Consider the following 22,516-nt stretch of genomic DNA (forward strand, 5'->3'; position numbering starts at 1 on the left):
AATCTCCAGCTGATACCGTAAATTTGTTTGCTGATTTCTTTCGCGGAGTGTTTAGAAGCGACTATACCGTCCCTTCGGAAGAGTATTTGGAAACATTATCATCGTACAACATAAATCTCCCCCGTCCCACTGTAAGCCGAGCTGACGTCTTGAAGGCTCTGACTGCTGTTGATTCGTCGAAAGGGCCTGGCCCCGATCATCTCTCGCCCCAATTTATAAAAAGCTGCGCCCATGTGCTGTCTCTTCCGGTGTGTATCATTTTCAATCGCTCTCTCGCTGAAGGCATTTTTCCTATCGCCTGGAAAGAAGCTGCTATCGTTCCCATTCACAAGGCTGGAAATATTCACAACGTCGAAAATTACAGAGGTATCTCATTATTAAACTGTCTCTCCAAAGTTCTCGAAAAGCTGGTCTACAACGTCACGTATGCAGCTGCATCCCACATTATCTCGGAGTATCAACACGGGTTTGTCACAAAACGATCAACAACTTCTAACCTGATAGCCTACACTTCTAAGTTGTTTCCCGCCGTCGAGAAGCGTCATCAGGTGGACGCAATTTACGTCGATTTCTCAAAAGCTTTTGACAAAGTACCGCACAACATCGCAATCTTGAAATTAAAGCGTTTGGGATTTCCCACCTGGCTGACTAACTGGTTGCAGTCGTATCTTTCCGATCGCTCGGCATTCGTGAGTATAAAAAACACGCGTTCAGGCACATTCAGAACACCCACGGGTGTCCCGCAAGGCAGTTATCTGGGCCCGCTTATTTTTATTCTGTTTATTAACGATATTTGTAGTCGGATCAAGTCTGGGAAATTGCTGTACGCGGACGATCTCAAAATCTTCCGAACTATCGCTTCTGCACTTGACGCCGTAGTGCTTCAAGAAGATATCTGTACTATTCAAGAATGGTGCACGCTTAACGGAATGGAAGTCAACGTTAATAAATGCAAAGTAATCAGTTTCGGACGCTTGCTTACTCCAGGACGTTATGAATACAGCCTAAAAGGTAGAACAATTGAAAGCGTCGACTCGATCCGTGACTTGGGAGTGCTCTTCGATAGGAAGTTGAGCTTTTCCGACCATATCACCGCGACAACTGCTAAGGCTTTCGGAATGCTGGGCTTCTTAAAGCGGAACACGGCGGACTTCGATGATTTCTACGCACTAAAAGCACTCTACTGTGCCCTGATCAGAAGTGTTCTGGAGTATGCTGTGCAAGTGTGGGCACCATACCATGCCGTTCAAATTGACCGACTAGAGCGTATACAAAGATGTTTTGTGCGATTCGCCCTCAGGAAACTTCCATGGAATGATCCAGTTGTGTTGCCTCCTTATGCCGATAGATGTATGCTACTCGGTCTGCAGACTCTGGCGACTCGCCGTATCTTCCTGCAAAGAGTTTTTGTTTTCGACTTGCTGTCAGGTAATATCGACAGTCCCGATCTTCTCTCGGGCGTTAATTTGTATGCGCCTCCTCGTGTTCTCCGTAACCCCACTCTGTTGTGGATCCCTAGACACCGTACTTCATATGGACAAAATAATCCACTGGAAAGATGTTGCCGCAGATTTAACGAAGCTTCTTCAGTGTATGATTTTAACATTTCCAAGCATAGATATAAGATATTAATAAGAAATATATAGTTTTAAAATGCGTCTGTACGGTGTATACCGAAGATAAGGAAATAAATAAATGTGTGTATGTATGTATGTGTATGTGTGTGTGTATGTATGTGCGTATGTGTCAAATAATGTCACTCATTTTTCTCAGAGATGGCTGGATCGATTTGCCCAAACTTAGTCTCAAATGAAAGGTGCAACCTTTCTATCAGCTGCTATTGAATTTTGGATCGATCGGAATTCTGGTTCCGGAATTAGGGGTTTCAGAGTGCGGCCACACAGAAATTTCTCATATAAACTATAGGAAAAATTAAAAATAGAATTTTTATTTTTGATGCTAAATGTGTTCAAGGTGCATGAAACGTCGAGATTTGATGCAAACTCGAAAAAAAATTTGATGACGATTCACTTTTTTGGATTTTGGCACATTTTTGCCTTTCTCATATAGAAAGGTTATGCAATCACTCTGAAAAACGTCAACCTAATCCCGGCCAAATTTTTTTTTCGACTCGCATAAGGTTTCTGGATTTTAACAGAAGCGTAGTTGATGGTTTACGGATAGGGGTTACACCCCCCGTCTACTGTTCACTCCCCTCCTTTAAAAATCTCCTTAAATCACCCCTCAGACCACCACCCCATCCAGCCCTCATACCCCTCCCTTTCAACCCCATCATCTTTAAACCACCACTATATCACAAAGCATACCAATTTAAGCTGGGGAGTCGTTCGTTCATGGGACTTTCGCCCTCCTTACACACCCACCCCCGCATGACAAAATGAGTTAGCAAGCAGATAACATTGATATAATGCTGATTTGGCTAATGGAGTATGATATTTTTTTGTTTCAAGTGTTTCACCGTCGACACGTAGCTCATCAAGTTCGTGGCTGGCATGCCATTGTGTATAAATGCAAAGTGTACTAAGAATGTAATGGACATTTCCACAATTATGTTGAACATAAAAAGCCTCCGTGCCATAGTTTAGAGAAATGAGAAAGGCACAATTGCACCGCTAGGTGGATTAAAACAGGTTTTTTATTTCGATTATAGAGGTTTTAACCATAAGATCATTCGCCTCTTGGGGTTAGAAAAATCACTTGTGAAAAATTTCTAACCCTATGTGCGGGGACGGGACTCGAACGCAGGTGCGCTGCGTACATGGCAATCGATTTACCAACTGCGCTACGCCCACCCAATATATGAATATATATATAAATTAATAGGCAAATAGTATCTTCAGCAAAGTCACTCCAAACAAACTGCTCTACAAGGTTGTAATAAAAAAACTTACTTAATCCACTTAGCAGTGAGATGACACATTTGTTATACATATCACTGTTGGATCATTCAGTTGTTTTCAGAACTCATGCGAAGTTGGCACCAAACTATAGGTGATATGAATACAGTTCCGCACGAATCAGAACTCGAATAAATTGAATACAGTGAGGACCCATTTTCATTAGCCCCTTGGTGAATTTTAGGCTGATAAAACAGGGACATTGACAAAATCGGCACATATATTTTTCTTTCTTTTTAAGAAACCGACGCACAGTGGGACCAATCTAAAAAAGGTGAGACAAAACCTATTTGAGGCCTTAGATGTCATTTTAGAATCAGCATTTCTTCGTATAATATGTTCACAATATTATTCTGCAACTTTTTAAATAGAATATTTTGTTGTTGGACTAAAGTAGAGTACCCGAGCAAAAAAATTTTTTCAAAAAATTGTTTCAGAGGGTCGATGTCTTCGACAAAGTTGTAGAATATTATGTTTTGAATAACTTCTTCTAAAATACTACAGACATCAGACCTCAAATTTGAGGCAAAATTGTTGTTTTTTGTAAATATGATAAAAAATCAGATTTTCGATATTTTCAAGCTAAAAACCTTAATTGATTAATTTAATGTGTTCTACAAACTCTATCTTCATCAAATATCTCTGTTTTTAGGTGCACTTTTGTGCAGCCAAACTTTGGCTATTCCGATACTCTATTATTTGTAGAATAAAATTAATACTACAAAGAAACAGGGTATAGTTGGACGCATTGTTTGGGTGACCATTCATGTACGACGGTTTATAACATAAAATGTGCTTATATTATTTTTAATTTATATACATTATTAGCTATTAACAAAATCTTATATTTTGCACGCACTTACAAGCATGTAGAACATATTGAGTTGATCAATTAAGGTTACAATATGGAAAAGTGAAAAAAATAATATAAATTTTGAATTTAAACTGCCAAAGAACAACGATTTCGGATTAAAAAATAAATCTACAGTATGTACAAGGTATTTTTAACAAACATGTTCGAAATTGAATATTATACAACTTTGCTGAAGTCCTCAACCATTTAAAAAAAATAGAAATGATTCAATTATATTGTGAATATTTTTCCACACACTTAGGTTCTGTCATATCTAAGGCCTCAAATAGATATTATTCTACTTTTATGAATTTGTAGAAATAATCATATTGGTTAAACTAAAGTAGAAATCCCGAACTAAAAAAATCAAATTTTGCTTAAATGGTTGAGGTCTTCAGCAAAGTTGTCAAATATTGTATTTGGAACAATTCTGTTGAAAATACCATTTATTTATTTTTTGAGCCGAAATCGTTGTTCTTTGGCAGCTTAAATTCAAAATTTATATTATTTTTTTCACTTTTTCATATTGTAACCGTAATTGATCAACTAAATATGTGCTATATGCTTGTAAGTGCGTACAAAATGTAAGATTTTGTTAATAGCTAATAATGTATATAAATTAAAAATAATATAGACACATTTTATGTTATAAACCGTCGTACATGAATGGTCACCCAAACAATGCGTCCAACTATATCCTGTTTCTATGTAGTATTAGTTTTATTCTACCGATAATAGAGTATCGGAATAGCCAAAGTTTGGCTGCACAAAACTGCACCTAAAAACATAAATCTTTGATGAAAAATGTGTTGTATTTTAGCGTTACCTACAAGTTTGTAGAACATACTAAATTAATCAATTAAGGTTTTTAGCTTGGAAATATCGAAAATCTGATTTTTTATCATATTTACAAAAAACAACAATTTTGCCTCAAATTTGAGGTCTGATGTCTGCGGTATCTTAGAAGAAATTATTCAAAACATAATATTCTACAACTTTGTCGAAGACATCGACCCTCTAAAACAATTTTTTGAAAAATTTTTTTTGCTCGGGTGCTCTACTTTAGTCCAACAACAAAATATTCTATTTAAAAAGTTGCAGAATAATATTGTGAACATATCATACGAAGAAATGCTGGCTCTAAAATGACATCTAAGGCCTCAAATAGGTTTTGTCCCACCTTTTTTGGATTGGTCCCACTGTGCGACGCTCTTAAAATATTCTTTAGTCCCTAGATATAGCCTCATAACCTTTCCTGACTATTTAGCATAAATTTCCTTTAAGGGGGTCTGACAGCGCAAAATTAAAAAAAAATTGCGTATTTCGGATCGCTAAGACAAGAAAAATAGTCTCAAGAAAGGATTACTCGAATTCAACTTGGTTCATCAGCTAGAGCCGATCAAAGTACCAACTATCAATGTTCGTATGAAGCTGATAAAATCGGAGGTAGATGAAATTAGGGACTGATATTATCGGGTGCTGAATATTCACTTTGCTTCTGAAACCGAACATGTTCGTACCTGAAAGCGCTGCGTCGGGAGAACGAATGACGATGGAAACGAACCAAAAATTTCATTCATCGCAGCGGGCATGAATTGAATTTCGTTTTCTTTCAAGTTCATGCAGCGATGTCAATTTTTTTATGCTCTGGTGCTGATAAAATCGGGTCTTAATCGTAATACAAAAAAATTATAAGTTTCTACTTATTTCATGATTCAAATTTTTAAAATTTAAGAAAAACGAATTAGTTCAGCTCACTGAATGTAAAAGTAGACAATACAGTGAAGACCGAATTTTCTCAGCTTCCGATTTTGTCCACCGTCGACTGTGTCTACCTCCGGTTTTGTCAGCCTTATATGAAAATATCCGTTTGATGTGCTCTAGCAGACGAACAAAGTCAAATTTGATTAAATCCTTTCTTGAGCATATTTTTTTATCTTGAAGATGAAAAAATAAAAATTGTGCTGTAAGACCGCCTTAAAGGAAATTCATTCTAAATAATCAGAAAAGCTTTGAGGTTATATCTGGGGAATAAAGAATGATATTATAAAAATTTCGGTTTATTGAAAAGAAATATATACCGATTTTGTCAATGTCACCGTTTGGTCACCAAAGTTTTACCAAGGGGCCAATAAAAACGGGTTGTCACTGTATTAAAAAAGTTTTAAAATGAATAGAAGAAATTAAGTTGAGTTCAATTAACAAATTGAAGAGAATTACTAAATGAAATGAATAAAATGAATAAAACGAATAAAATGAATAAAATGAACAAAACAAATAAAATGAACAAAATGAATAAAATCAATAAAATTAAAAAAATGAATATAATGAAAATATGAATAAAATGAATAAAATTTAAAAAATGAATATAATGAAAAAATGAATAAAATGAATAAAATGGAAAAAATGAATAAAATGAATAAAATGAATAAAATTAATAGGGGTGGGCATATCATAGTTGGCAAATCGATTGCCTGGAACGCAGCTCAGCTTGGTTCTATTCCCAACCCCGGGTAAAGGTTTAGAATTTTTCTATGAAATAAATAAAATAAACAAAATATATATATAATAAAGAAAATGAATAAAATAAATAAAGTACAGAAAAGGAACAATATATGTAAAATAAAACACAAATAAAAAAAAAATGAATATAATAAATATAAAAAAAAACATAAAATAAATAAAATATCCTCTCTACGGGGTGGTTCAGAAGGCCATCTTTTAATTTTTTTTCATTTGAATTATGTTTATCTATGAAATCTTTATTGGAGAAACTAATTAAGAAGCAAAAAAATTAAAAATTAGATCTGGTTAGTCACAGCTGTCGATTGATGCATCATGTTTTTTTGCTGTGGTTTGTGCAATCGTGTTCACAGACGCAAGCCTCTGAACAGTGGTTGATGGATAGGGAGTCTAAATAGCCCCGTACACTCATTTCGCTAAAAAATGGTGAGCATCTTGAAAATTTCTGTGTTTTTACCCAATCCAAAATCATTCTATAAAACGGGAGCCTGAAGCTTTCCAAAACACTTACCTGATATTTTTTCCACTTTTATTTGTTACTTTAATCACGGTTTTAGCATAATAATGAATTTTTTTTAGCATGGCAAAAAAATGAAACACGTTTCATCTTCTCTCTAAAAAAACTAAAAAATCCGATTCAGATGTCAAAATTAATGTTTTCGAATAGCGGTTCCACGAATATGGAAGACAGTCAGAAAGTCGTACGATTTTCTGAGAAATTGAGGGGGTCTGAATTACCCTCGCGGTCCTACATGCCCTGGGTTCCCCTACAATAAATAAAATAAATAAAGTAAATAAAATAAATAAAATGAATAAAATAAACAAAATAAATAAAATATATAAAATAAATGAAATTAAATAAATTAAATTAATAATCCAAATAAAATAAATCAAATTGTTAAAATCAATAAAAAAATAAATGAATAAAATAAATGCGATGAATAGTATTGAATAATGTTAAACACTTTTACCGTTGTCTTCCGTTTTAATTCCACTATGAGCATCATAGTGACGCTCATAGTGGAATTAAAACGGAAGACAACGGTAAAATTGTTTAATATAACATTCTACTAAGTCGCTCAAAAACAGTGCTTTTGTTAATGGATTGAATAATGAATAGACAGGAGAAAAGAATAAATAGAACAAAATGAATTTAATTATTAAAATGAAAAATTCAACAATCTTAAAAAGTTGTAAAACAATAGAATAAATTAAATTGCGACAAATTTATAATTTGGAAGAAACGAATAAAATGAATGACTAAAAAAATAATCAGATTAATAAAATGAAGAAACTGAACAAAATGTAAGAACTAGAAAAAACAAATGCAACGCGTAAAATTAAAACAATGAATAAAATAAGTTTAATGAATGATTTCAATAAAAGGCATGAAATGGATAAACTGATCCGAATGAATTCAAAGAATACACGACTAAAATATGGAATAGGAATAAAATGATTTAAATTATCAAAATTAATAAGGTGAATAACTGAATGAAATATTTGATTAAAATGAAAAGGTCATACATTTAAACATCAAAAATCAATAAAATAAACAAAATGAATAAAGTCCATGAAACTGGAAAAAGTTATATGAAATTTACCACAAAAATGATTTAAATGAAATTAATGAATAAAACAAATTAGACGAATTATATGACCATTGTTTCAGAAAGTTCTGAAATGCTTGTAAAAATCCCAATGTTTGCAAAATAATTAGTTGATATACAATGCACTTTCTAGTGTTTCCATTCTCTTCTGTTATTTCCTTTTCGATTTCGTTTCTCTTTTCTTTACGGCGTCGAATAAAATTATCCAGTGTTTCTACTTTATTGAGTGACCTTTTCGGTCACACATTTCCAAACAATTTTATTTTTTGCTTTAAATGTCCGACAAATACAAATAGGTGACTTTTGCACAGAATAAAATTTTCATTTCCAATATTTTAACTCGTATTTGGAAATAGTAAATTGTAGTTCGTGAGCGGATTTGTACGATTATAGATTTGTCCATAAGGGATCATTCATAAATTACGTAACGCAAAAATTGCCCAAAATTGATCCCTCTTCCCCATGTAACAAAATTTCTGTATCTCCCTCCCGTATTACGTAAACAAATTCTTTGATTTTTTTTTCTTCAGTAAAACATGTTACGTCACGTTCTAGCTTGCTCCACCTCTTTCATAAAAGCGTGACATAATTTATGAATGGTCCCTAACTTTGTTAAAAAGGTAGGTTGTAGAAGCTGTGTAATTAAGTAATTAATTATCTGTTCTGTCTAAATACTTAATTTGTTAATATCTAAAAAATGCTTTTAAAAATGTCAGGAAGTGCGAAAAAGTCATTTTATGCAGTCTAGAGGCAAACCAGTAATATGTGGAATATTGTATTTTTAGATTGAACAGAGATTCTTCAATACCTACGTAAAACATTTCATTTTTTTTGGTTGAATATTTCAAGAGATATCTGTGTTTTCAGATGTCCAGATTTTGTCGCGCACAAGCCTCAATTGACTACGAAGGACTAAGCCGACCGAGAGGCTAGTGAAACAGTGGCGTAGTGGTGACCAATTTAAAATAAAAAAATATTTAATTTTTAATATTTAAATAATAATTTTGGAAGTACTACGATGGGATGCATATGAAAGACGGAATGCGGAGACGGCGTATGAACAACGAATTGCAACAGTAGCTTGGAGAACCACCCATGGTTCGCTCTGCGAAATTTGGGTGGCTGCATGTTTTCAGAATGGTGAACAACTCGGTAAAATGGCTCTAGAAACTAATCGTTCTCAACACGTTGCATTCAAAATCACTAAGAACGCGTTGATCTTCCGCCAGCATGATCCAGGTTTCTTGAGCGATTTGTAGAAGATTAACTTCATTCGGTGTCGTACCTTCGTCGATCGAAGGGTTTTTCGAAGCCCAAAGTACACCCAAAATCCGACGGGTATGTTTCTATTACTTTTGGGTAAGATTCTATTGTCTTTTCGGTAACAGACCACCCAATTGAGCATTGAGGTATTAAACTCATATTCCCGCAAAGGTAGTAAACGGTGGAATGACGAATTTCGGTTGCTGTTCATGTATGTGCATCACACAAAAAACGCTTTTTCAGTATGTGTCAACCTCGGTTCTGTTCGCATGTAGGATAATTAGGTCGATTTCTATGATAGTATTAGTACAGAGTAAAACCAACCGGAATCCTGGCGGATATCCAACCAAATTCAGGCTGGAATCTGGCCCAATATTGGCAGAAACCAGCCGGAATTACGGATTTTTACTGGGTAGGTTGAATAGCGAAAAAAAAAATTTAGGCAGTTTCCGGATCCGGCCTAGTTGCCAGATGCGGTACAGTTCCCGATCCGGACCAGTTTCCAAGTCCGGACCAGTTCCCGGATCTGGGCCAGTAACCGGATTCTGACCAGTACCCAGATCCGGATCTGGACCAGTACCCGGATCTAGTCCATCCCCTTTCCAAGTCCGGTCCTGAACCAGGCCCAGACTTGGTGCTAAGATCCAGACAAGTGTCTGGATCTGGACCCTCGGTTCGGATACGTGGATCCAAACCATAGGTCTTGCTTTCCGTACATGACGGGAAGGACTATTCATGTTTTGTGCAGTCGCTACCTTCCTGTTAACGTCCGTGATAGAAAAGAAATTTCAATTCACCGGCCGAGGTACCCCACCACTATTCTGAGTCGTTTTTTTCTGACTGTTTTGAAGCTAGCCGATTGTGAGCCGATCTTGGATCATTTTTGTTGTTTTAGTGGCGCAAACTTAGGGCTGCCAATACGGAATGTGTCGTGTAGAAAAATCGAACCTCGTCTTTATCCAGTAGATACAGAACACTAGATTAGGATTGTCGCTGGTGTTCCCATTGTTTTCGCCTCGGAACATGTTTGTTTTGCTTCCGGTATATATCTGTCAAAGTATCGAAAGTCTCTCTAGTAAAAGTCTTTGGTCCGCGCTTTTGGTACACGTAGAAAAATATGGCCTGCTTTTAACCACAAACCGTTTAGTTGAACTTCAAATTGAGTTTGCCTATTTTTCATTTCAGTCTCGTTTTTTCTGCTGTGATTTTTATGCATTCAAGACCGAAAACGTCCAATGCATAAAATTTGCAACAGAATAAACGAGAGGCTAACAGAAAAATGATGTGATATCTGCTATGTAACAAATTTCTATGTGGCATACTACTATAATTTCACTAATTTTCACATGATATCTATGCCTGACAGGTAATTTTTATCTGCTACTACAAATTAAAAAAAAATATATGTGAAATCAATATATTCAATATAACGAATTTTCTCGGTGTAAATTTTCGACTGTTAATGTTATGAAATGAAAGAGTTTGTATATACCGCACAAGGAAATGAAAATTTATCAAAATTCAGTAGAAGTTTAGACAATTTGTGTATTCTAATTAGTGAAAACACATTAGCCAAGAATGGCCATTGTTTTGCTGGCTAAAAAAAACGAAAATGATTAGTCGCTATGAAACGACGATAGAGGATTATTTTTTTTCTTTTTTTTATTTGACCCATTTGACAGGTATATCCCGGAATCAAAACAATGATGTTCGTACCACTGATGCCAGCGACAATCCTAATCTAGTGTTCTGTATCTACTCTTTATCCCCATTGTGTTTACTTCGCTTGAAGCGCAATACAATGAAAAGCGAAGCAAGACGGATACAGGTGTGCACATTTTTTTCTGTGTGTGAGTGGGGTTGTCATTTTTCATTGATGAAGCCGAAAAAACAAGAGGATATGAAGAAGAAAAGCACAAAAAGTTGACGTAGCGGGCCCTTCTGTTGCCATAAGTTTTGTTTCGGTTCGGTCATAGTTAATTTAATCGGTTTTTTCGAGGTAAAAAGTGTCCATAAGTGTACTAATCGATAGATCCGAAGTAAAGCTCGGCATTTTCTCACTTTTCATCGTGCGCCAAAGAATCAGGATGCTCGTTCGGATGTTGATGTTTACTTCAAGGGCCCCGGCCGCCATGCTTAATTTTGCAAGTATAATGCTAATACACTCAAAAGTGTCAAATGTTCCCACCTTTCTCTCCATCTTGCAAGCGAAGTGCTACACACTTCCAGACAATCCGACGCGTTAATATTTATTGAATAAAAATTGATGAAACATGAGTGCGACGCAGAGAAGATTTGAATGTGTTGGTATTGCCGTTTTGGGGATTTTTTGTTGGGACCGTTTTAGCATGAAACGTCTTGCTATTAGAGCAATTTTTTCTTATTACCGTAAATGTATTACGGCCGAGTTTTGGGTGTAACAACGTTCACCTGCTAGAATACTTTTCTAAATTTCTCTGTTGGTGTCATTATTGGCGGTCATTAGTGAGCCCAAATACACGAGCTCACCCAGTAAACGAAATGGCGACTAGGCGGGTTAAAACATGCCGATGAGTGGTAGGCTACTGAAACATTGTTCTAGGCTACCCGCTGTAACTCGCCAACAATCCGCCCTAATTGTGTGGGTATCAACCAACTCGATATCATCGGCATCGCTTCAACCGTCAGTCGGATGTACGTTCCCACCATCGTGTCAACATTGTGTGCCACAATATTGACGTTACCGGCGAAGCTAAAAAGCTGAGCAGACTTCCGGAAAACGGCGTCAATCTTAGCTCTTATTATCACACCTTACCGTAGCCCTTTCCGAGTTTCAAAAGGACTCAAAAGTATTTCTAATACTCATCACATATCACTCGATCTATTTTCGCTGGTCCGGAAATCCGTATTTGGGCGTTATATGCTAGTTTTCTCAACGATCTCGCTTGCTAACTGTGATTCAGCAATATGATTGCTCGATAACTATTTGCAGCAATCCCGCTTAACACCCTTTTTAAAGATGGGACATACTACTTCCTCCATCCAATCTTCCAGTAAGATCTGTTTCTCCCAGATCTTTAAATCCACCTAGTAGAGCACTCTACACAACGCCTCTCTTCCGTCTTTTAGCAGCTCACATTTATTTATTTATCTACTTATTTATTTATTTATTTATTTATTTATTTAATAATTTAATTCAACGGGCCTCTTATGGTCTGATTGAAAATTGCTTAAAATTAGGATACAAACAAACAGTATTTATCGACATCAGATAGTAACAATTACATCAATATAAGGCGCATAATTAAATAATAATAATCACAGCACAGACAAGCGTACATATAAACAAAAAAAATAAAAGCATATAGATAATTCAACATTTTCATCAAATTCTTTGAGGAATAATATTCACTGCGAAGATTAAGGTAGCATAGCTTCAGAGGTCCTAGGTTCCTGGTCTCCATGTTTCATTGTGCTGGTCGATAAATTCGCGGTATTTCACTCCCACCCATGGCCAAGACGTTGTTTGTAAAGCGATTTGTTTCCATTTTTCATTTATTGTCACTTTAAACGAAGCGTAATTTAACTTGCTGCAATCTTTCCATTTCGGTACTAATTTCTTTGTTTTAACTTCGTCCGGTGAATCAAGGCCTAATGAGCGAGTGACAAGAAGAGATATTTCACTCTCCGTAACGCGTCCGTCAATGTTCGTAAGAAAAAGTGCGAATGCATTATCATTTTCCCAGACTGTGTGTTCAATGCTATTTGAATCCGTATTCAATTTGGTCCCGTCCAACAGTTTCGGTGTGGATAATGGCGTCGAATGATGTGGATGCTGGTTTAATCGTTCGATGTACGGAACAACCGTTGACAGTGTATTCAAAATTCCAGCGACTTCGACTTTGAGATAATTTAATTCATGCTCAATATGCATCGGTCCATTTTTCACTGACTCAGGTACAGGTACTGCCATTGTGTCACGCAGTTGATCATTGCCAGCGGTTTTATCAGTTCTCAACCCGCCGATCACCTCATGAATCTTCGGTAGATCTTGCGCTGCGAATCTGTTGTCGGCTGCGCATGTCCCCAGACTGATTTTTGCGATACTCTCGTCGTCTACTGCTATTTCGATGTTCGTCATAATACACTTATCGATCAGTTCACACTCGGTCGTGAGAAGGTCTCCATTAGTATCTCTTCATATGCCAGCCTGTGGCACATACCCTTTGCTTGAGCGATTTTCCTACTCGTAGAATTTTCATAACTCTATACAGATGCTCCATCGCCTATCTTTCTGTAGGCGATTTCGAATCTATATTCGCACTGTGGAAGGTGCGCACATTTGTGATATTGGAGAAAAATTTTCCGTTCATTAGAACGTGGTCGATTTGGTTATAAATTTGTTTATCAGGTGATCTCAGGGGCGAGGTTCATGTCGCTGATGACGAGCTTCACTTTCTGCCGCGGGCTCCAAATGCGCGTAAAAGGTATTTCTCGTTCTCGGGTTACGCTTCGTGAGGGCAGTGCACGTTAACGATGCTGTAGTTGTAGAAAAGGCCTTTGATCCACACACCTCCTTTCTCTGATCGTCTGGTACTTGATTAGGTGTTGATACATCTTTCCCAGCACTACAAAGCTGATTCCCAACTTGTTTGTTGTGCCGTCGCTCTAGTAGAATGTAACCGCGCGATGCCCGCTTTTCCACACACTCTGTCCTGCCAAGCAAAGTTCCTACAATGCTACATCTTTGAAGTTGCGAGTTTTCAGCTCATTGTGTAGGATTCGTTCGAACCCCCCCCCCCCCCCCCCACAAAACAAATTTCTGGCTTCTGTAGTGAAAGTATTCTATATTGAAATCTTATTCAACATTTAAACCCTTTTTTCATTCCTTAATTTCTAGAAGACCTCTTCTGCACACAGAAAACTAATCGCATACAAATCGTGAGAACCGAATCCGATCCTAATTGCCTCTAAATGAGATGACAAATTTGTAACCGATACCACGGCACTGCTGATTAGCATAGAGATTACAAACAAGCCCGTTTCACGCAGTAATCTATTGTCTCATCATCATAGCAGTCTCTGTAGTCTGTAGATGAACATATTCAAAAAAGGCTGATTGTATGCAGACAAACTGATCTCACCCCTTTTTTGCCCTTTTAGACTGGATTGAGCCAGCCGCCGCTTCCCGAGCTCAGGTAGGCCGCGATAGAACAAAACAGTCATTCAAGCTCGAGACGATCCTGCCAGAATGGGGAGTCCAAATCAATCCCGTTGTACACTTTCTCACGATGATGTGACGCTTCCTTCGCTTTCACACGTGACATGCGGAAGTTGTTCAAACGCAACGTTCGGCCTATTCTTCGGATGGGTTCGTCGTTTACGGTTGTTAAAAGTGAAGAAGGGTGAAGGAAATTACTTTCTCACGTAGTAGCATCGAACAAGGCTGACAATGAGCTGGGAATTTCTTTCTCCTCTTCGTCGCGATAATCTTCAAAAAGCAACTTCCTTAAAATGCAAATCCCGTTGCGGAAGTTGATCGAAATTTGAATGAGAATGGTGTGATTCCTAACAAAAAATAGAGTTTTTTTTTGTTGCGGTTGAGCCCTTCACTCTTTTTTTCTGCCACATCATCTATTCTTTTGGTCTTTGTTGTTCGCAATATTTGCCAAGAAAGGTACGTGCCGGGTTGTAATTTGCACTGTTTGATGGCACACAAAAGCTTTTCGGTATTCAGCTTTTTTGATGTGTTAATTTTTCTGCATTCTATAATGAATTGCGCACTCGATGCACTTGAGCGCGCGGAGAGAGTTGTAATGAACGGTACTTGATCCTTTGTTATACCTGCCGGGGAAGGTGCGTGAGTCAGGTTCAATGGGTTGATGAACTGTAGTGAAATGTTGACTCGCATTTTGAGTTTCTAACGACTTATTATTTATAAAATTGGTAAAGCTGATTTAGTAAAGCTAAATTTTATGTAAAGATCGAGTAACTCAACTAAAGATGTTCCAGCTTTTCGAACAAAAAGAACTGAAAAGTTCCATCTTGTTTGCACCCCAACCAAAACCAGAATTTCCATCAAATTCTAATATGTACACCATCCGCCGTTATCCGGTTTATGCAAAACCGGCCACCATTGATGCGCGGCACCCACCATCACCGCCTTCGTCACTTTCCCCCGAAGAATGTGAAAATCCGACCAGGGAAAGCGGCGAAATGGCTGCCACGTAGGAGATTTTCCTTCGCAGCACAACTCCTCGCCGAACGCTGACAACCAGTAGAAAATGGGAACGACCTCCCGAATGACACAGAAAAGTGGGAGGGGGACGCCAATCCAATCTAATAAATAATATCTGATTTAAATTTTTATCAAGTCAATTTGGCATCAGTGCGCGCGAGTCCTGCGAGAAATGGAAGTGGGACCGAACCAAGCGAAAGTCAAATAACGGGACGAAGCATTCACTAATCATGGTGGGTGGGCAGTGAGGATGGTTTTTCGTTTCGGAAGTTTGATTTTGTCTTCTGTCCTGTCACCACCACCACCGGTGCGATCACATCGTAATATCGATTTTTCCCCTTCCAAATTTCGGTCGCCTGAGCTGATGTTACAAAACGCATAATCGGAAATAGAACTACAACGCGGAGGATTGCCAAAGTGTGCCAATTGTCAAACGGCTTGCCGGTGTCGGGGAAAGCAAATAAAAATAACGAAGGGACTTTCCCTCTTTGCCAATCGCCCGAAATTGTTGCTGTTGGTTGCCTTTTATTCGAATAATTTACTAATCGATTATCGACTATTGGCAATTGATATAGATCCATGCCATTTTGCTGTTCACTCCTTTGTTGCATTGTGAGATAAAAATGTCTTTTCAAGTGACGTTCTGGAGTGTAGAATTGCAATTTGAAGGGGGAAGATTGATCTCATTTCCTAACAGCAGCAGGATCAATCAAGCTAGGGTAAGCTTTAATGTATGTTTTAGAATAAGATAAGCTGACTCGGAGAAGTGAAAAGAGCTATCGAAAAGAATTAAAAATGGCAAATATGCAAAAGTTGTAAAAACTTCAACAAATAAATGTAGCAAAATAATGGAAATAAGCAAAATAGTCAAAATTGTTACAATAATCAAAATAGAAAACCAACTTGTTTTCAAATTTGAGTTATTGATAAAAAATGATAAAATGAAAAAAATAACCAAAATAGTAGAAATTTTAAAAATGAACAAAAATGTAAAACGGGAGAAATTTTAAAAAAGGTATGAATATAAAAATGGCAATATTATAAAAAGCAGAATAATATAATTTATAAAATGGAAAAAAAATGACATCAGCTAACATAACAAAGATAGCTAAGGTTACATGAATATCAAAAATATCCAATATAAAACTAATATCAATTTTATCAACAATAGGTCAAAATACAAAATATTAAATATATTCGAAAAAGTTGAAATACCAAATGGCAGCTAAAGCTGATCTTTAATATCAAATACAAAGAAAATAACTAAAACACACGCAGAAAAAATTATATTAAATTATTAAAATGTAATAGACCTTGCAAAAATAATAAAAAATAACAAAACTATAAAAAATAATAACAATTGTAAATAACAGCAGAAACAGCACGAATAGCAAACAAAGAAAGAAAACCCAAGATTGCAAACATACTAATAGTAACTCCAGTGAAAGTATAAAAAAGCATCACAGATATGAATAATTTTTTTCCGTGTGTAAACATATTTCTCATAGGATTCTTAGGCCGAATCTTTTCGGGATACCTAATACTGCTACATATGATAGCATAGAGGTCTCATTCATGGTATTCGTCGTATGGTCGAGCCCCATCCAGGATGGATTTTCAATGTCAGTAGCACTAGCCCGCCCAAGTAGCACGCTTTGTAACTGTATAGTATTTGTAACTCTCTTGGTAACAACTATGTTATGGAAAAAGCGCACTTTGTTTGTATGTTGTGCAACATGTTCCTAATTGCAGCAAAATGATGAAAACAATAGCTGCCCCATTTGTCGAGCACTCGGTAGTTGGACAGTTCTGTTTTAGGGTGGAACGACAAACAAAGAGGCATTTGCAACTTGTTAGACTGTTTGTGCAAGTTAGCAAAGTTTCTGATTAGTTTCACAACTTTATTGATGTTTGCATACTTAACACTATTGGCCAGCTCTATAGTTAGGGGAGAGAGGGTAACAGTGGATCAGCAGGAACTATGAAACATTCGCAATAAAATCACAATGCATGATCGGAATCGTCTAATTCCCTCATATTTCACAATTTCTAATTCTTTACACGTGTTGCTATATTTTGGAAGAGATCTGATAACTCTATCTCTTTTAATGGATATTTGTTTGTTTTGTGATAGCCAGAGTAAATTTGCAATGATAAACATTATTCCATCTTTATGAATTACCATTCATTGAATAAATGTTTAGTCTATTGCTATTTATAGCAAATTTTATGCTCAACATTTGCCGCGAACAAAGTTTTTTGGTAACTACTCATGGTTCTGTGTGATTTCACAATTTTCATGAATAGACCCATTGGGTAACTGTGAAACGATGGCGTATGGGGAACAGTGATTTTTGTTTGTTTTTGTGGTCTGTCTCAAAATGTCAATGGGTTCCGATTTTCCACAGTAAATACTACTCATATAGTGCAAAATTAGTAAATTTGGCAAATTTTGTAGAAATTGTCTCTTATTTCAGGATTGCAGCTAATATGCATATATGGTGGTTCGATGTTACGCGATGATATAGTGGATTCTTTCGTAAACAAACGATTTTCGCCTCAATATAACTTTAATTCAAAGCGTTAGGATCATTCTTCGTCAAAACAAAAGAATAAAATTTATAAGTAGAATATTTCACTATAGACGACATCGTGTTTCATAGTTCCTACCCATGGGGCACACTGATACATTTTACCACGAACTGTTTATTATCCAAAAAATGTTATTTCCCGTGAATTTTACCAGCTGGAACAAATATATGTATTAGTTAACAACATAGTGGCACTATGTATCACTTTTGATTACACAAATAACATGTATTATCATCAAAATTAAATTGTAGAAAAAATGTGTTTCATTGTTACCCTCTCTCCCCTACATAGTAGCACAATCAGTTTAAAAACCCGTGGAAATTATTTTCAAATATATCCAATAATAAAAAATATTGTGTAGCAGTTGTGCAACATTTAAAACTTTCAACAAGTTGCAATTGCTACTTGGGCGGCATGCTGCAAGATCATTTACAATAGAAGGTGAAAAATTTATAGAAAGAATTGTTGTTCCAAGGTTGTTTTTGGTTACATTGATGTCAATATTCGGCAACATGCAAAAAAATAATGAAATTTAATCGACATGTAAATCAAAATGAATGTAAACATACAAAGATTGGATCAAAACTTTAATTGAAAATTACGTTAAAATCAATGCACTCAATTGGAGCATCAAAAATCATACAATTTTGCACTTTCATTCGTGTAATATTACATGTCATTCATTTTACAGCAATAAGCGTGTAAAAAATACATTGAAGTGCATTGGTTTTCCGTTTGAAGAAACTGTAATTTTCAATCCACGTGTAGAATTATAATAAAATTCGTTGGAGAAAGCACAACAAGTCGTGTGGATTTTTGGTGGAACTTGATGCTCCAAATATGTGCATGAAAATAAACTTTAAAGTACAAAATATTTTTTTCTGTGAAGAGGATGTCCGCGGGCGGCGTGCTGCCGCTGATAATAGCAATAGAAAATAAGTAAATATTGCAAACAAAATCGAAAAAATTGGAAAATAGCCAAAAACCACAAAAGGTTTAACCAATACCAATACGGAACCCCTGAATAGTCGATTCATAGTCCCACAAGGAGTACTTGTTCTCATTTTGAAGCAAATCGGACAAGTCTAACTAATGGACTAACGTGCCTGAAGTTTGTATGTGACTTTTCAATAATTTACATGGAGAAAACCCACTGTTCTTCTTGCATTTTCGCCGCTTGGTGGCGCTGCATTTATCGTATTATCACTGTAAGTGAAAATAAGAAAGACAATTTCATTGTTTGCAACTTTGTCGAAAACTTCTAGTCAATCCGGTTTTGTTAAAAGAAGTTACTAAAATTTTAGCGAAGTGATGCCTGAGTCAGTTTTGCATGGGGCCTAGCAGTGCATGGTTGTGTATCAGTGCTCGATTTCCACGAACTAAATTTTTTGTGAAATAATGGTTAGATTTAGTGCAATAGCATGTACAGAAAAATTATTGCAAATAATACGGGTCATGTTTTGGTTTGAGCATTATAATACCATATGTTACCGCATAGAGGGCGCAACACTAACTTTTCAACGCAAAGAGATAGAAGAGGGATTCCATTAGAAACCGGCCGACCGCAAAATATGACCATCGTCGATTCGAACGAAACTTTGCAGGTGTGTTCGCTGTATGAATCTCCATGATATTCTCTGGCAATTGGAATATTTTGATACAAGAGTAATTTTTCAAAAGGGCGTAAACGTTTCTACGTGTATGAATTTCAAATTTTTTTTGTTCGATTACTGTATTTTATACAGCAAAACTATCTGAGAAAAAGTTACAGGGAATGAATACTTCTGTCCGAAAAAAATATACACTGAAAAAAATATGTCATTTTTCAAAAAAACTAAAATTTATGATAAACATTTAAATTGAGAAAAAACCCATTTTCTTAAATTTTTAATATTTTGTTACCAAAAACCTAAAGAGAAAGGAAACAATGTGATTGCATGATGGAGAAAAAATCGGTAAAAAAGTTTTCCTAACAATAATTTCGTACATGTTTTTAAATTTCATACTAATTGACATACAAAATTGTAATTTTATTACAGGATATAATTATAAGCACCATTTAAAATCAAAATGCATTTAACAAAAATCTTCCAAAATGCGATAGTTTTCGAAATATTTGAAATTTTGCTACTTCAAAAACAATTAATTCGTGTAATTATGCTCTTTTTAAAAGTTATTCGCGTTACCCCATCAAAAAATGTCAAAAATTTAATGTTTATCGTTTTAAAGACGTAAAAGCAACCTTTTTAGTGTATTTGGATCATGGAGAAGCTTTCAATAAAAAAGTTTTCCTAACAACAATGTTTGACATTTTATATAATTCTTACTATTTGCAGTCAAAAATACAATTTTCTTTTTGAATATGATTCTAAACGCCATTTTAAATCGAAATGCTCTTAACAAAAAAATTCTAAAATGTAGTAGTTCTCGAGATATTTTAACTTTTGTTTTAACAACACAATTATTTTGTTTTATTACGACCTTTTCATAAGTTAGTCGCGTTTCTCCATCAACAATAATAGGTTTTTCAAAAGGCCCGTAAACTTTACCGCAACTTTCTCTTTGACATTAAGGCGATATTGTAAACCATTTGAAAGTTACATGAAAGCAACCAAAATATATTTCAACCATAGGGTCTGTTGATTAAACTATATAGCTGAATCATATGTTGATTGTTTTCATGTAACTTTAACCCGTTCATGCTCATGTTGTTTGTGGACAACAACGTTTTTAAACAGCTATAACTTTTGATTGAGGCGAGATTTGCTCACAAAAACAAGTAAGGCTCATTCATGTGATTATTGCCTTTAATTTGAGTATTAACAGTTACAAGGATAAGCTCTAGAACTGAAGTTATTGCAATTAGTCTGATTGGATTCCGATGGAGCAGTGCTGCCAGGGATAGTTTACGTTCACGACGGAAAATGATTTTTTTATATATCTTCGTTATGTTGCAATATTATTAAAAACTGATAAAACTTATCAATTTAGACTGTCGTTGGCTACGTTTTCTACGTAATTGGACTATTGTAATTATGCTAGTAGAACTGCATTGAGCATTAGAAGGTAAAAATTGACCAGCTTCTAGCACTGCCATGGAAGCACCTATCTTTATGAAGATAGGCTTTTCGTGTTTCTTGACCCAACCGTTTTCAAGGAAAAATAGTTTTGAAACCCTACATGCACTAGAAAAAAGTTGGGAATCTCCATGATATTCTCTGGCAATTGGAATATTTTGATACAAGAGTAATTTTTCAAAAGGGCGTAAACGTTTCTACGTGTATGAATTTCAAATTTTTTTTGTTCGATTACTGTATTTTATACAGCAAAACTATCTGAGAAAAAGTTACAGGGAATGAATACTTCTGTCCGAAAAAAATATACACTGAAAAAAATATGTCATTTTTCAAAAAAACTAAAATTTATGATAAACATTTAAATTGAGAAAAAACCCATTTTCTTAAATTTTTAATATTTTGTTACCAAAAACCTAAAGAGAAAGGAAACAATGTGATTGCATGATGGAGAAAAAATCGGTAAAAAAGTTTTCCTAACAATAATTTCGTACATGTTTTTAAATTTCATACTAATTGACATACAAAATTGTAATTTTATTACAGGATATAATTATAAGCACCATTTAAAATCAAAATGCATTTAACAAAAATCTTCCAAAATGCGATAGTTTTCGAAATATTTGAAATTTTGCTACTTCAAAAACAATTAATTCGTGTAATTATGCTCTTTTTAAAAGTTATTCGCGTTACCCCATCAAAAAATGTCAAAAATTTAATGTTTATCGTTTTAAAGATGTGAAAGCAACCTTTTTAGTGTATTTGGATCATGGAGAAGCTTTCAATAAAAATGTTTTCCAAACAACTTTTGACATTTTTTTATAATTCTTGCTATTTGCAGTCAAAAATACAATTTTCTTTTTGAATATGATTCTAAACGCCATTTTAAATCGAAATGCTCTTAACAAAAAAATTCTAAAATGTAGTAGTTCTCGAGATATTTTAACTTTTGTTTTAACAACACAATTATTTTGTTTTATTACGACCTTTTCATAAGTTAGTCGCGTTTCTCCATCAACAATAATAGGTTTTTCAAAAGGCCCGTAAACTTTACCGCAACTTTCTCTTTGACATTAAGGCGATATTGTAAACCATTTGAAAGTTACATGAAAGCAACCAAAATATATTTCAACCATAGGGTCTGTTGATTAAACTATATAGCTGAATCATATGTTGATTGTTTTCATGTAACTTTAACCCGTTCATGCTCATGTTGTTTGTGGACAACAACGTTTTTAAACAGCTATAACTTTTGATTGAGGCGAGATTTGCTCACAAAAACAAGTAAGGCTCATTCATGTGATTATTGCCTTTAATTTGAGTATTAACAGTTACAAGGATAAGCTCTAGAACTGAAGTTATTGCAATTAGTCTGATTGGATTCCGATGGAGCAGTGCTGCCAGGGATAGTTTACGTTCACGACGGAAAATGATTTTTTTATATATCTTCGTTATGTTGCAATATT

Source organism: Topomyia yanbarensis, chromosome 3, assembly GCF_030247195.1.
Source record: "Topomyia yanbarensis strain Yona2022 chromosome 3, ASM3024719v1, whole genome shotgun sequence".
Classification (NCBI taxonomy): domain Eukaryota; kingdom Metazoa; phylum Arthropoda; class Insecta; order Diptera; family Culicidae; genus Topomyia; species Topomyia yanbarensis.